The following is a 16,584-nucleotide window of genomic DNA, read 5'->3' on the forward strand; positions in this document are numbered from 1 at the left end:
CAGTGCAAGTAAACAGTCTCAAATCATCTAGAACTGAGGTACGGAAAGGGTTCACCAAGTGTTTCCAGGTAGTCCTGTAGCTCGCTCTCTCTCTCTCTCTCTCTCTCTCTCTCTCTCTCTCTACACAATCGTCTAACACACTGCACGCCATTTCAGGGCAAATGTACTTGTTTCATTATACTACGACACGGCCTATTACAATTTCAAATTTTAAAAAAACAAATATCTGCCTGATCCAACGTCATCCGCTACTCCACGCCCTTCATTCACACAACACAATCTACCTCTTGTTACTTACATTACGTTTTCACTTGTGATGATGGCTCAGCAATAGCCGAGCACTACGAAAGATACGTTATAGACTCATTTAATGTTCCCCTCCACGGAAATCTTTAGTAAAAGGCGAAAGATTTATTCGTTTTGAAGGGAAACCAGAGTGCCGATCAACGCCCTCACTTCAATACTTATGGCTGCTTCTCTATTACTTCTCCGCGAGAACGCGGAAAATTCTTTCCGTCTTGTCTACTTCTCTACCGTCAACAGACTTCCACTGTCATGCAAGCACACACCCCAAACTAACTGTCAACGCTGAAACACGTGTCTGCCAAATGTCGTCGCTATTACTCTTTAGTTAACTATTTCCATCATTTCTGTCACCATTCAAGCTGCTTCATTACCTCACCTGCCGACAGATGGCAGCACGCCTAATTCCTGTCGGCGACTCACCGTCCGACATACAACGTCCGACACACAACTGCCCGCACTGCTCTGCATCTAACACTAATCTCTCTCCTCCCTACCACACTCGTTCACTGAAAAAACTGACAACTAGACAGTTCTTTGTACGCAAATCTAGGCCACATCCGACGCAACGTGTATGTAGATGTATGGTGCAAGGGAAATATCCCCCTACTCCCACACATCTAATTAATACTAGTTGACAACAGAAATAAAATTTCTGTCGATAGTATTTGAACCAGTCTTATTCATTTGCCAATTTCATGCATTCCTTCTTGCAGATAACAGTGCCTTGCAGATCACTCAATTCATGTTTGCTAGCCAAACGTGCTCCTCCTAAATGTTTCGTACATCATGCATTAGTGGTGATTATCAAGACTGTGTTGTGTGTCAGCTTTTTATGGTCATCAATTGCACTCTTCTTGTGTTGCTCACTCATTCTTGTAACTCAAAAGTACGTCGTTGTCATCCAAGCCTAGCACTTGGAGCAGGCCAAATCAAATGGCTCGTCCCCGTGACACTCGAGAAACTTCCACAAGGCTTTCATGACATGTGGCAATCAAAGTCCTTCCACAACCTGCAGCGACATTTCTGCAACGACGCGTGTCCCGATACCAAAGGTATGACTTACGCTTCTAATCTATATAATAAAACCACCACTCGGAAAGCGCTATTCCCTTCCCACATCCCTCAGAATGTGGTAAACGATCATCGATTACAACCAAGATGCGATGAATCTCGATCGCAAGCCTCACGCTCAGGGAAAGTGCTACCACTCATCATCGTGGTTACGTCTACTCCAGCTTTGAACTAGAGAGAGTTGAAGACATACTACAGAAATGATCCTGCGAAGTATGATCTTGCTTGCAAGCTTTTTTTTTTTTTTTTTTTTTTTCTTTATTGTTATTTTCAAACCCGTACAAACAGGCAGGCTGTCAGCAGCATGGTACGCCGCTCTTCAGCCGTAGAGGAGATAAAGAAAGAACAGAAAGAATACACAAATGTGACAGAACGGTGGGTAATAAAACAGTAGACACATAAAGACAAACACGGAGCCGTTCACACTCGACGATAATGCACTACAAACTGGTGTCACGACGCACTAACACTGAAGATGGCGATGGCACAGGTGAACGATGGAGTATGACGGGAACACTGAACACGAAACACGACGGCACTCACGAGACACTGATGGCGATGATCTCCGGCGCGCGAATGTCCACTCAGCGTGTACGAGTCCGGGGACCTGCCAAGAGTGGAGGTGGAGGAGGAGGAAGGGGAAATGGGAGAGGGGAGAGCAGAGATGCCATGGGCAAAGGAGAGAGGGGGAGGGAGGAAGGGGGAGGGAAGCCCGGAGGAGAGGGTAGGAGGGAGGGGGGAAAGGAAAGAGAAGGGAAGGGAAAGGGGGGGGAGGGAGGGTGCCTGAAGGAAAGGACACAGGAGGGGGGGGGAGGATCAAAGTTGATAGGAGGGGTAGATGCAGGGGAAGAGGACATCATCAGGGAGGGGGAGCTGGCGGAAGCCACCTTGGGAGAGGGTAAGGAGGGTGGAGAGATGGAGACCGGGTGGGACGTGGGAGTACAGGCGCGGCAGCGGGCGGGGGTGGGAGAGGATCGGGGAGACGAGCGGGTGAGGAGGATCGAGTTTACGGGAGGTGTATAGGATTCGTATCCTTTCGAGGAAGAGGAGGAGGCGGGGGAAGGGGAGAAGGTCATATAGGATCCGCGTGGGGGAAGGGAGACGGATGCGATAGGCAAGGCGGAGAGCATGGCGTTCAAGGATTTGGAGGGATTTATAAAAGGAAGGGGGGGCGGAGATCCAGGCGGGATGGGCGTAACAGAGGATAGGGCGGATGAGGGACTTATAGGTGTGGAGGATGGTGGAGGGGTCCAGACCCCACGTTCGGCCGGAAAGGAGCTTGAGGAGACGGAGTCGGGAACGTGCCTTGGCTTGGATTGTCTGGAGATGGGGAGTCCAGGAGAGGCGACGGTCGAGGGTGACGCCAAGGTACTTAAGGGTGGGGGTGAGAGCGATGGGACGGCCATAAACGGTGAGATAGAAATCAAGGAGGCGGAAGGAGGGAGTGGTTTTGCCTACAATGATCGCCTGGGTTTTGGAAGGATTGACCTTGAGCAACCACTGGTTGCACCAAGCGGTGAACCGGTCAAGATGGGATTGGAGAAGGTGTTGGGAGCGTCGCAGGGTGGGGGCAAGGGCGAGGAAGGCGGTGTCATCGGCAAACTGGAGAAGGTGGACGGGGGGTGACGGCGGCGGCATGTCCGCCGTGTACAACAAGTACAGAAGGGGGGAGAGGACGGAGCCTTGGGGCACACCGGCGGAGGGGAAAAAGGTGTAGGAATCGGTGTTATGGATGGTGACATAGGAAGGACGGCGGGAGAGAAAGGAACCGATCAGACGAACGTAGTTAATGGGAAGGGCGAAGGTTTGGAGCTTGAAGAGGAGACCGGAATGCCAGACACGGTCATAAGCGCGTTCGAGGTCAAGGGAGAGGAAGATGGCGGAGCGACGGGAATTAAGCTGTTCGGAGAGGAGATGAGTGAGGTGAAGGAGAAGATCGTCGGAAGAGAAGGATGGCCGAAAGCCACACTGGGTGACGGGAAGGAGGCGGTGCTGGCGGAGATGCTGATGGATGCGGCGGGTGAGGATAGATTCCAGGACCTTGCTGAAGACCGAGGTAAGGCTGATAGGACGGTAAGAGGAGACGGCGGACGGCGGTTTGCTAGGTTTAAGGAACATGAGGATGCGGGAGGTTTTCCACAGGTCGGGGTAGTAACCGGTGGACAGGACTACATTGTAGAGCCTGGCCAGGGTGGAGAGGAAAGAGACAGGAGCTTCACGAAGGTGACGGTAGGTGGCACGATCGTGACCAGGAGCGGTGTTGCGTTTTGTGCGGAGTGTATCAATGAGATCCTGTGTAGTGATAGGGGTATTGAGTTCCGTGTGTGTAATGTTGTCCAAGTACTGGAAACCAGGAGCGAGGGGAGGGACAGAGGTGTCAGTTCGATCGCGGATATCCGGGAAGAGGGAGTAATCGAACTGAGGATCATCGGGGATGGAGAAAACATCGGAGAGGTAGGAGGCAAAGTGATTGGCCTTACTAAGGGCGTCAGGGAAGGGGTGATCATCGTGGAGAAGAGGATAGTAGGGGGAGGGTTTAGTTCCGGTAAGGCGACGGAAGGCCGACCAGAACTTGGACGAGTTGATTGGTAGGGTTTCATTCAAACGGGTGCATGTCTGTCGCCAGTCCCGGCGTTTCTTAGCCGCGAGCAAATTACGAACGTGTCGCTGGAGTTGCCGGTGGCGTCGTAGTGTGTCCGGGTCACGCGTGCGGAGGAAGGCACGGTAGAGACGACGGGATTCACGGAGGAGGAGAACGGCCTGCGGGGGTAAGGTAGGACGGTGGGGGTGGATGGCGACAGTAGGAACGTGGGCCTCCACGGCCTCAGACAAGGTCTGCTGGAGAAAGGAGGCGGCATGGGTGACATCGTCAGGGTGGTGGTAGGTGAGAGGGTGGCTATCGACCTGGGTGGAGAGGGTATCCCGGTAGGCATTCCAGTCGGCTCGGGAATAATCGTGGACATACTTAGGGGGAGGATCAGTACGAGGGTCGGGGCGAGGGCGACGACCGTCCGATACGGTGAGGAGGACAGGGAGATGGTCGCTACCAATGGGTTCCAGGACATCCACCGTTATGCGGCCAAGGAGGTTGGGGGAGGAGAGGATAACATCAGGAGTGGAGTTGGATGCGGGACGGGTGTGCTGGGGGATGGGAATGAGGTCGCCTTGAAGGGAGGAGAGGAACCGATGCCACCGCCGTAACTGGGCGGCGGAACGACTATGGATGTTGAGGTCGGCGGCGATCACGTAGGAGGAGAAGGTACGGTCAATGTGGGAGAGGAAGTCGAAGGGAAGAGGGGCGTTAGGGCGGACATAGATGGTGGCGCAGGTAATGGTAAGGCCAGGGAGGAAGAGACTAAGGATCAGGTGTTCGGTGGGGTCGGGAAGGAGAGGTTGGAGCCGAACGGGGATCTGGCGGTGGTGGCCAATGGCAACTCCGCCACGCGCAACTGGGAGGGGATTATCGGAGCGGTGGAGGAGATAGGGGGAGGTGTGGATGGAGTGGTGGGGTTGGAGGAAGGTTTCATTGAGGAGGAAGGCATCCACACGGTGGGTAGCAAGGGTGTGCAGGAAAAGGTTCTTGTTGGCGGGAAGGGAGCGGATATTGTTGAAAAGGATACGATGCTGTCGTGCCATGATAAGGATTTAGACGAGGGTGTCAAGGCGGGAGAAGGTGAAATGGGCCTGGTTATTGGAATAGGTGGCGTACATTTTAAGGTGGAATATGGAACGGGCGGCGAGGGAGATCTGTTGGAGGGTGTGGGGGCGCTGAAAGGGATGGACGTTTTGGAGGACAATGGTGAGGAACCTGATGATGTCCTCAGCAGTGGGAGGGGGACGAAGGGAATTGCCAGGAGGGGTGGGGGCGTCCAGGGGACGGACAGGGACGGTGAGTTCAGGGGTGGTGGGAGGGGGCCGGGCTTTACACTTTTGGGAGTAGGTAGGGTGGGGGAGGCTGCAGGTATTACAGGAGGGAGGGGATTGGAGGTTGGGGCACTGCCGGAGGAAGTGCGCTTGGCGACAATGCGGGCATGTGGGGGCCTCGCGGCACTCGGCTGTTGTGTGTGCATTATAGCGCAGACATCTCTGGCAGCGCAGGGATTGAGGGGGGGAACGGGAGGGGTCGACTTTGTACCGCTGATTGAAGAGGAGGGCACCCTCCTTCAGGAGACGGTCAATGGAGGGGGCGTCCTCAGAGAACACCCGCATAAGGCGGGTGGGGCCGGTCGCGTTAAAAATGCGGCGGACTGCCCGCACCTCCAGGGTGGGATGGGCCTTCAGCTCCGCCAACACCTCCTCCTCCGTGATCGACGGACTAAGCCGAGTGATCACGGCGGTGAGGGTCGGCGGGCGACGCGGGGGTTGGGGTTGGCGGGTAGGAGATGGGGAGGGAGCAGGGGTGAGGGAGGCGTTAGGGCCAAAACGGGTGATGGGGAGGCGGGAGAGGATGTCAGTATGGAGGGTTGGGCTGGGGGAGGAGATGAGAACGGAATCCCGTCTGGGAGTAAGGAGAGAGATGGGGGCGCCAGGGAAATGTTGGCGGAGGAGGAGGGAGAGATTCCGGGCCTCGAGGAATGAAGGATCGGGACGGGACAGGAGATATTTGTAGAGACCGGGTGGGGAGGAGGAGGAGGAGGAGGAGGAGGAGGAGGGAGCGGGGCCTGGTGGGGAGACGTCCATGGCATTTTGGGGTGGGGATGGGGGGCGGGGTGGAGCCTTTTTATGAGCAGAGGGAGTGGGGGCGGCACTAGGGCGTTTGACAGCGGCAGATGGGCGGGTGGTGACAAGAGGGACGGGAACAATGGGGAGGTGGTGGGAAGGGGCAGGTCCCGGCACGGATGCAGCAGGCGGCGCCGGAGATAATGACTGTGATGGTGCAGGCGAAGGTGGCAGTGACGGCGACGGTGAAGTCGATGAAGATGGCGGTGGTGGTGGTGGCGGCGGTGACGGCGATGGCGACGGGGAGAGCTGGGCGTGGGCAGTGGCCCGACGGGCCACCACCCGAGCCGGAGCGGCAGTGACAGGCTGGGGGAGGGGGGGGGAAGGGATCAGAACGAGAGGAAGAGGCGGGAGAGGGGGCGACAAAAAGCGAGGGCGAAGGGATAGAGAGGAGGGGAGGGATGGAAGGAGGGGGGTGGGACTGGGCACACCAAGTGATAGTGGTGGAGGCGGCGGAAGGGGACGTATACACGATGGCGGTGGTGGTGGTTGTGACGGTGGTGGTGGGGGCAGACATGACGACAAGGAGAAGAAAGAAAAAACACAGCACTAAAAGGACAGGACACACACTGGGGGACGACGGACGGCGACGGCGACGGCGAACGGCGAACGGCGAATGGCGAACGGCGACGGCGAACGGCGACGGCGAACGGCGACGGCGAACGGCGACGGCGAGAGGCAGGAACGCTGCTGCCGCGGACGGGGCCGGGGCGGCTGCGGCTGCTGCTGCTGCTGCTGCTGCTGCTGCCGCTGCTGCTGCCTGGACTGCTGCTGGCGGGACTGCTGCTGGCGGGACTGCTGCTGGCACCGGAGGGCTGCTGGCTGGCTGGCCGGCTGGCTGGCCGGCTGGCTGGCTGGCTGGCTGGCTGGCTGGCTGGCTGGCTGGCTGGCTGGCGGCGGGACCACTGCTGCAGGCCGGGACCGGGAACTGCTGCTGCTGCTGCTGCTGCTGCTGCTGCTGGGCTGGGCTGGGCTGGCTGGCTGGCTGGCACCTGTAAACCCTAACACTTCGATTAGCGCGAAAGATTGCACCATCGAAGGGCGGTAACCTTTCGGTGTACCGCCGGAGATGCTTGCAAGCTATCACCGCTCGCTACTTATGCCACGAGACCGTCAACACGCCCTACGAGAATACGACACACTCTTCCCATTTCGCGATTTACAAGCTCGGACATTCTGCAAAGAACCAACTTCTACTCTTACTTGGCCGCCATGATCTCACTCAGCTATTTTGTGCGCTACCAGTGCTTCTTGCGTTCCGAAATGAGAGACCATTGCCTCAGGCGAGACTGTATGTAAACACCGCTTGCACCTCCGGCCGCTAGATGGCGGCCTGGGGCACATACAGTAGCATTCTATGGCGCAAGCAGACATGCCAAATAGCCACTGAAAGAGAAACACACAAGAGGGCATTCATAGGACTCTTGTGCTTTCTTTAAAACCGCCTCTCTCTTCGAAAATTTTCGCACAGCACTAGCTCATTCACCTCACTCTAACAGTGCGAACTCTTGTCGATATTTGGCCTCTTTCATGCATACTTCCTCTTTCGTTTCACTTTGCGTCTTACTTGATACCCGCCCTTGGAGCTGCTGATATACAATACTCGCAACAAATGTGTTTCTCTCTGTATCTCTTTTCGCCTATCACGAGTATTGCTCTTCCTCACATGGCAATTATGAAAACACCCACAGCTGAACAAACACTTCCATTCAGCGCCACGTCCATACTATCAATCATACACCAGTAATTTCACAGCTACTTGCTCCACTAATACATTTCTTATGTCTACTGTTAAACAGATGAAGAATCAAAGTACACAACAAGTCTCTATGAACATCACTGTCAGGACATTTTACACACCTACGCATGCCATGCCAATCTGTATGCTTCAACTATGATGGCCCATGTGCTATGAATAAAGAAATTTCTCATAAAATAACAAATAATTTTACAACTATACAACTACTCCGACAAGCTCCTTACTAAAATGCTACATGTTTAGCAATCCCCCCATCATCTCAGAATAATCCCAAGCAGTGCTTTCATCCCATGAGCACTTCTTTGCTTGCAAAACCGCAAACTACTTTTTATACTAGCTTCCTTGTCACAGTGAACAGGAAACTAATGCTAGTGCCTCAGTTTACTAAAAAGCTTTTTTCGCTTGCAACATATAAACTACCAACTTGAACCTCTGGGATTTTCAAACACACACACATACAGAAAACTTTATTCCACAGAAATTTAGGAGTAACAGTGGTTACCTCACATTTTCATACATACTCAAATAGCTACTTCCGTGCACTTCACACAATGTTCTCATCGTGTTCCACCAGAGAACACAGTTATCACTATGCATGGATTCTGGTAAAAGAGCATTAAAAAAACAAACAGCCTGATCAAAGTGATTATCTGCACATCCTCTGCCAATATCATGTCACTCTATACCCGAGGGAAACTAGAATGCAGGGAAAGGAGCTTTGTTGTGAGCACTGTGTTGGTATTTCATCATTTACTGACCAAAGTCTTCTCAAGCCAAGTATGCACCAGCTCTGTGTATGGCTGGGTCAATCAAGAGCCCCTATCAATTTTACTTAAAAGACAAGCAGCATCAACAACTCACAGGAGGCACTGAACATTTTTACCATTATCTGCACCACCTTCCACTGATTTACTGAAGAAGAAACTGCAAAGTCTGCCCAATTTTGTACACAAGTAATCTTGAAAACATTGGAGTCAACAGCAGATACATAGTTTCCAAGACTGTAGCTAGGAACAACCCTTCAATTTCAAGATTTCTCTCTCACTGAGACACACCATACCCAAACTACACCTAGCAGGAAACTGCTACTTACTTCATTTCTAGCTATTTATGTCATATTCAACAACTGTCTCTTTCTCACCTAAATCTTCTACACAACTGAGTACACTGTTATGAACAAACACATTATGGCAACAAGCCAGTGTCACTAATATCCACTCTATTGAAAACAATTTAAATACTTATCCTGCCCAACTAACCACCATCTTCGGCCCAAAGCTCACTCACATCATACCTACAAATCACAAACTTCTGTGGTAAAAATAATTTTGGGTTTCAAAACATAATCTACTAATCACATACCAGTATTTCTTACAAAGCCTATCATTCATCATTCACTTCCAAATATCAGTTTATATGCTGTTGTGCAACTGCAGTGCAAGTAAACACTCTCAAATCATCTAGAACTGAGGTACGGCAAGGGTTCACCAAGTGTTTCCAGGTAGTCCTGTAGCTCTCTCTTTACACAATCGTCTAACACACTGCACGCCATTTCAGGGCAAATGTACTTGTTTCATTATACTACGACACGGCCTATTACAATTTCAAATTTTAAAAAAACAAATATCTGCCTGAACCAACGTCATCCGCTACTCCACGCCTTTCATTCACACAACACAATCTACCTCTTGCTACTTACATTACGTTTTCACTTGTGATGATGGCTCAGCAATAGCCGAGCACTACGAAAAATACCTTGTAGACTCATTTAATGTTCCCCTCCACGGAAATCTTTAGTAAAAGGCGAAAGATTTATTCGTTTTGAAGGGAAACCAGAGTGCCGATCAACGTTTTTTTTTTTTTTTTTTTTACTTTATTGTTATTTTAAAGCCTGTACAGCAGGCAGGCTGTCAGCAGCATACTACGCTGCTCTTCAGCCATAGAAGGTACAATTAGCAAAAACAGGAGAAAAACATAAAAGTTACAAAACGGTGGGCAATAAAACAGGAGACACAGAGAAACAAACACGGAGCCGTTCACACTCGACGATAAGCCACACTGCAAACTGTTGAGACGACGCACAAACACTGAAGGAGACGATGGCACTGGTGAACGATGGAGTGTGACGGTAAACACTGAACACTAAACATGACGGCACACACGATACACTGATGGCGGTGATCTCCGGCGCGCGAATGTCCACTGAGCGTGTGCGAGTCCGGGGACCTGCCAAGAGGGCAACAGGGATGAGGAGGGGGAGAGGGGAGGAAAAGAGGATGCCATGGCTTAGGAGACGGGGACAGGAGGATAGGGACAGGGGAGGGGGGGGCCCGGGGGACGAGGGACGAGAAAAGGAGGAGGGAGGGAAAAGGGAGAGAAGGGAGGGAGGGTGCCCCGAGGAGCAAGCACAGGAGGAGGGTGGGAGGATCAAAGTTGGTAGGAGGGGTAGATGGAGGGGAGGAGGGCATCATCAGGGAGGGGGAGCTGGCGGAAGCCACCTTGGGAGAGGGTAAGGAGGGTGGAGAGATGGAGACCGGGTGGGACGTGGGAGTACAGGCGTGGCAGCGGGCGGGGGTGGGAGAGGATCGGGGAGACGAGCGGGTGAGGAGGATCGAGTTTACGGGAGGTGTATAGGATGCGTATCCTTTCGAGGAAGAGGAGGAGGTGGGGGAAGGGGATAAGGTCATACAGGATCCGCGTGGGGGAAGGGAGACGGATGCGATAGGCAAGGCGGAGAGCATGGCGTTCAAGGATTTGGAGGGATTTATAAAAGGAAGGGGGGGCGGAGATCCAGGCGGGATGGGCGTAACAGAGGATAGGGCGGATGAGGGACTTATAGGTGTGGAGGATGGTGGAGGGGTCCAGACCCCACGTTCGGCCGGAAAGGAGCTTGAGGAGACGGAGTCGGGAACGTGCCTTGGCTTGGATTGTCTGGAGATGGGGAGTCCAGGAGAGGCGACGGTCGAGGGTGACGCCAAGGTACTTAAGGGTGGGGGTGAGAGCGATGGGACGGCCATAAATGGTGAGATAGAAATCAAGGAGGCGGAAGGAGGGAGTGGTTTTGCCTACAATGATCGCCTGGGTTTTGGAAGGATTGACCTTGAGCAACCACTGGTTGCACCAAGCGGTGAACCGGTCAAGATGGGATTGGAGAAGGTGTTGGGAGCGTCGCAGGGTGGGGGCAAGGGCAAGGAAGGCGGTGTCATCGGCAAACTGGAGAAGGTGGACGGGGGGCGACGGCGGCGGCATGTCCGCCGTGTACAACAAGTACAGAAGGGGGGAGAGGACGGAGCCTTGGGGCACACCGGCGGAGGGGAAAAAGGTGTAGGAATCGGTGTTATGGATGGTGACATAGGAAGGACGGCGGGAGAGAAAGGAACCGATCAGACGAACGTAGTTAATGGGAAGGGCGAAGGTTTGGAGCTTGAAGAGGAGACCGGAATGCCATACGCGGTCATATGCGCGTTCGAGGTCAAGAGAGAGGAAGATTGCGGAGCGACGGGAATTGAGCTGTTCGGAAAGGAGATGAGTGAGGTGAAGGAGAAGATCGTCAGAAGAGAAGGACGGCCGAAAGCCACACTGGGTAACGGGGAGGAGGCGGTGCTGGCGGAGATGCTGGTGGATGCGGCGGGTGAGGATAGATTCCAGGACCTTGCTGAAGACCGAGGTAAGGCTGATGGGACGGTAGGAGGAGACGGCGGACGGCGGTTTGCCAGGTTTGAGGAACATGAGGATACGGGAGGTTTTCCACAGGTCGTGGTAGTAACCGGTGGACAGGACTACATTGTAGAGCCTGGCCAGGGTGGAGAGAAAAGAGACAGGAGCTTCACGAAGGTGACGGTAGGTGACACGATCGTGACCAGGAGCGGTGTTGCGTTTGGTGCGGAGTGTATTGATGAGATCTTGTGTGGTGATGGGGGCATTAAGGTTCGTGTGTGGAATGTGGTCCAAGTACTGGAAACCAGGAGCGAGGGGAGGGACAGAGGTGTCAGTTCGATCGCGGATATCTGGGAAGAGGGAGTAATCGAACTGGGGATCATCAGGGATGGAAAACACATCGGACAGGTAGGAGGCAAAGTGATTGGCCTTACTAAGGGCGTCAGGGAAGGGGTGATCATCGTGGAGAAGAGGATAGTAGGGGGAGGGTTTAGTTCCGGTAAGGCGACGGAAAGCGGTCCAGAACTTGGACGAGTTTATAGGGAGGGTAGCAGTTAAACGGGTGCATGTCTGTCGCCAGTCCCGGCGTTTCTTGGCCGCGAGCAAATTTCGAATGTGTCGCTGTAGTTGCCGGTGGCGTCGTAGGGTGTCCGGGTCACGCGTGCGGAGGAAGGCACGGTAGAGACGACGGGATTCACGGAGGAGGAGGACGGCCTGTGGTGGTAAGGTAGGACGGTGGGGGTGGATGGCAACAGTAGGGACGTGGGCCTCCACGGCCTCAGACAAGGTCTGCTGGAGAAAGGAGGCGGCATGGGTGACATCATCGGGACGGCGGTAGGCGAGAGGGTGGCTATCGACCTGAGTGGAGAGGGTATCCCGGTAGGCATTCCAGTCGGCACGGGAATAGTCATGGATGTACTTAGGGGGAGGGTCATGACGAGGGTCGGGGCGGGGGCGACGGCCGTCTGAAACGGTGAGGAGGACAGGGAGATGGTCGCTACCAATAGGCTCCAGGACATCCACCGTAATGCGACCAAGGAGGTTGGGGGAGGAGAGGATAACATCGGGAGTGGAGTTGGATTCGGGACGAGTGTGCTGGGGTATGGGGATGAGGTCGCCTTGAAGGGAGGAGAGGAACCGATGCCACCGCCGTAACTGGGCAGCGGAGCGACTATGGATGTTGAGGTCAGCGGCGATCACATAGGAGGAGAAGGTACGGTCGATGTGGGAGAGGAAGTCGAAAGGAAGAGGGGCGTTGGGGCGGACATAGATGGTGGCACAGGTAATGGTAAGGCCGGGGAAGAAGAGACTAAGGATCAGGTGTTCGGTGGGGTCGGGAAGGAGAGGCTGGAGCCGAACGGGGATCTGGCGGTGGTGGCCAATGGCAACTCCGCCACGCGCAACTGGGAGGGGATTATCGGAGCGGTGGAGGAGATAGGGGGAGGTGTGGATGGAGTGGTGGGGTTGGAGGAAGGTTTCGTTGAGGAGGAAGGCATCCACACGGTGGGTAGCAAGGGTGTGCAGGAAGAGGTTCTTGTTGGCGGGAAGGGAGCGGATATTGTTGAAAAGGATACGATGCTGTCGCGCCATGATAAGGACTTATACGAGGGTGTCAAGGCGGGAGAAGGTGAAATGGGCCTGGTTATTGGAAAAGGTGGCGTACATTTTAAGGTGGAATATGGAACGGGCGGCGAGGGAGATCTGTTGGAGGGTGTGGGGGCGCTGAAAGGGATGGACGTTTTGGAGGACAATGGTGAGGAACCTGATGATGTCCTCAGCAGTGGGAGGGGGACGAAGGGAATTGCCAGGAGGGGTGGGGGCGTCCAGGGGACGGACAGGGACGGTGAGTTCAGGGGTGGTGGGAGGGGGCCGGGCTTTACACTTTTGGGAGTAGGTAGGGTGGGGGAGGCTGCAGGTATTACAGGAGGGAGGGGATTGGAGGTTGGGGCACTGCCGGAGGAAGTGCGCTTGGCGACAATGCGGGCATGTGGGGGCCTCGCGGCACTCGGCTGTTGTGTGTGCATTGTAGCGCAGACATCTCTGGCAGCGCAGGGATTGAGGGGGGGAACGGGAGGGGTCGACTTTGTACCGCTGATTGAAGAGGAGGGCACCCTCCTTCAGGAGACGGTCAATGGAGGGGGCGTCCTCAGAGAACACCCGCATAAGGCGGGTGGGGCCGGTCGCGTTAAAAATGCGGCGGACTGCCCGCACCTCCAGGGTGGGATGGGCCTTCAGCTCCGACAACACCTCCTCCTCCGTGATCGACGGACTAAGCCGAGTGATCACGGCGGTGAGGGTCGGCGGGCGACGCGGGGGTTGGGGTTGGCGGGTAGGAGATGGGGAGGGTGCAGGGGTGAGGGAGGCGTTAGGGCCAAAACGGGTGATGGGGAGGCGGGAGAGGATGTCAGTATGGAGGGTTGGGCTGGGGGAGGAGATGAGAACGGAATCCCGTCTGGGAGTAAGGAGAGAGATGGGGGCGCCAGGGAAATGTTGGCGGAGGAGGAGGGAGAGATTCCGGGCCTCGAGGAATGAAGGATCGGGACGGGACAGGAGATATTTGTAGAGACCGGGTGGGGAGGAGGAGGAGGAGGAGGAGGAGGGAGCGGGGCCTGGGGGGGAGACGTCCATGGCATTTTGGGGTGGGGATGGCGGGCGGGGTGGAGCCTTTTTAGGAGCAGAGGAAGTGGAGGCGCCACTAGGGCGTTTGACAGCGGCAGATGGGCGGGTGGTGACAGGAGGGACGGGAACGATGGGGAGGTGGTGGGAAGGGACAGGTCCCGGCACGGACGCAGCAGGCGGCGCCGGAGATAGTGACTGTGACGGTGCAGGCGAATGTGGCAGTGATGGTGATGGTGACGATGATGACGGTGGTGGCGGGGATGGCGATGGCGATGGCGATGGGGAGAGCTGGGCGTGGGCAGTGGCCCGACGGGCCACCACCCTAGCCGGAGCTGCAGTGACAGGCTGGGGGAGTGGGGGGAAGGGATCAGAACGAGAGGAAGAGGCGGGAGACGGGGAGACAAAGAGCGAGGGCGAAGGGATAGAGAGGAGGGGAGGGATGGAAGGAGGGGGGTGGGATTGGGCACACCAAGTGATAGTGGTGGAGGCGGCGGAAGGGGACGTATACACGATGGCGGTGGTGGTAGTAGTGACGGTGGTGGTGGGGGCGGACATGACGACAAGAAGAAGAAAGAAAAACACAGCACTAAAAGGACAGGACACACACTGGGGGACGACGGACGGCGACGGCGACGGCGACGGCGACGGCGACGGCGACGGCGACGGCGACGGCGACGGCGACGGCGACGGCGACGGCGACGGCGACGGCGACGGCGACGGCGACGGCGAGAGGCAGGGACGCTGCTGCCGCGGACGGGGCCGGGGCGGCTGCGGCGGCTGCTGCTGCTGCTGCTGCTGCTGGCTGGACTGCTGCTGGCTGGACTGCTGCTGGCTGGACTGCTGCTGGCTGGACTGCTGCTGCCACCGGAGGGCGGGCGGGCTGGCTGGCTGGCTGGCTGGCTGGCTGGCTGGCTGGCTGGCTGGCTGGCTGGCTGGCTGGCTGGCTGGCTGGCTGGCTGGCTGGCTGCGGGACCACTGCTGCAGGCCGGGACCGGGAACTGCTGGCTGGCTGGCTGGCTGGCTGGCTGGCTGGCTGGCTGGCTGGCTGGCTGGCACCTGGAACCCCTAACACTTCGATTAGCGCGAAAAAGGCACAATCGAAGGGCGGTAACCTTGCGGTGTACCGCCGGAGATGCCGATCAACGCTTTTTTTTTTTTTTTTACTTTATTGTTATTTTAAAGCCTGGACAGCAGGCAGGCTGTCAGCAGCATACTACGCTGCTCTTCAGCCATAGAAGGTACAATCAGCAAAAACAGGAGAAAAACATAAAAGTTACAAAATGGTGGGCAATAAAACAGGAGACACAGAGAAACAAACACGGAGCCGTTCACACTCGACGATAAGCCACACTGCAAACTGTTGAGACGACGCACAAACACTGAAGGAGACGATGGCACTGGTGAACGATGGAGTGTGACGGTAAACACTGAACACTAAACATGACGGCACACACGATACACTGATGGCGGTGATCTCCGGCGCGCGAATGTCCACTGAGCGTGTGCGAGTCCGGGGACCTGCCAAGAGGGCAACAGGGATGAGGAGGGGGAGAGGGGAGGAAAAGAGGATGCCATGGCTTAGGAGACGGGGACAGGAGGATAGGGACAGGGGAGGGGGGGGCCCGGGGGACGAGGGACGAGAAAAGGAGGAGGGAGGGAAAAGGGAGAGAAGGGAGGGAGGGTGCCCCGAGGAGCAAGCACAGGAGGAGGGTGGGAGGATCAAAGTTGGTAGGAGGGGTAGATGGAGGGGAGGAGGGCATCATCAGGGAGGGGGAGCTGGCGGAAGCCACCTTGGGAGAGGGTAAGGAGGGTGGAGAGATGGAGACCGGGTGGGACGTGGGAGTACAGGCGTGGCAGCGGGCGGGGGTGGGAGAGGATCGGGGAGACTAGCGGGTGAGGAGGATCGAGTTTACGGGAGGTGTATAGGATTCGTATCCTTTCGAGGAAGAGGAGGAGGTGGGGGAAGGGGATAAGGTCATACAGGATCCGCGTGGGGGAAGGGAGACGGATGCGATAGGCAAGGCGGAGAGCATGGCGTTCAAGGATTTGGAGGGATTTATAAAAGGAAGGGGGGGCGGAGATCCAGGCGGGATGGGCGTAACAGAGGATAGGGCGGATGAGGGACTTATAAGTGTGGAGGATGGTGGAGGGGTCCAGACCCCACATTCGGCCGGAAAGGAGCTTGAGGAGACGGAGTCGGGAACGTGCCTTGGCTTGGATGGTCTGGAGATGGGGAGTCCAGGAGAGGCGACGGTCGAGGGTGACGCCAAGGTACTTAAGGGTGGGGGTGAGAGCGATGGGACGGCCATAAACGGTGAGATAGAAATCAAGGAGGCGGAAGGAGGGAGTGGTTTTGCCTACAATGATCGCCTGGGTTTTGGAAGGATTGACCTTGAGCAACCACTGGTTGCACCAAGCGGTGAACCGGTCAAGATGGGATTGGAGAAGGTGTT

General features: G+C 55.7%; 3 non-coding genes across 3 annotated transcripts; all 3 read right to left on the reverse strand.

The window, feature by feature from the left end:
- Positions 1-321: 321 nt before the first annotated feature.
- Positions 322-440, reverse strand: LOC124791051. The gene has a single exon (XR_007016488.1). It is a non-coding gene; the product is annotated as a U5 spliceosomal RNA (small nuclear RNA).
- Positions 441-1,393: 953 nt separating this feature from the next.
- Positions 1,394-1,600, reverse strand: LOC124790999. Its single transcript, XR_007016445.1, has one exon. It is a non-coding gene; the product is annotated as a small nucleolar RNA U3 (small nucleolar RNA).
- A 7,977-nt stretch (positions 1,601-9,577) lies between these two features.
- On the reverse strand, positions 9,578-9,696 carry LOC124791052. The gene has a single exon (XR_007016489.1). It is a non-coding gene; the product is annotated as a U5 spliceosomal RNA (small nuclear RNA).
- Between the last annotated feature and the right edge of the window lie 6,888 nt (positions 9,697-16,584).

The sequence above is a fragment of the Schistocerca piceifrons genome, chromosome 3 (genome assembly GCF_021461385.2).
Source record: "Schistocerca piceifrons isolate TAMUIC-IGC-003096 chromosome 3, iqSchPice1.1, whole genome shotgun sequence".
NCBI classification, from domain to species: domain Eukaryota; kingdom Metazoa; phylum Arthropoda; class Insecta; order Orthoptera; family Acrididae; genus Schistocerca; species Schistocerca piceifrons.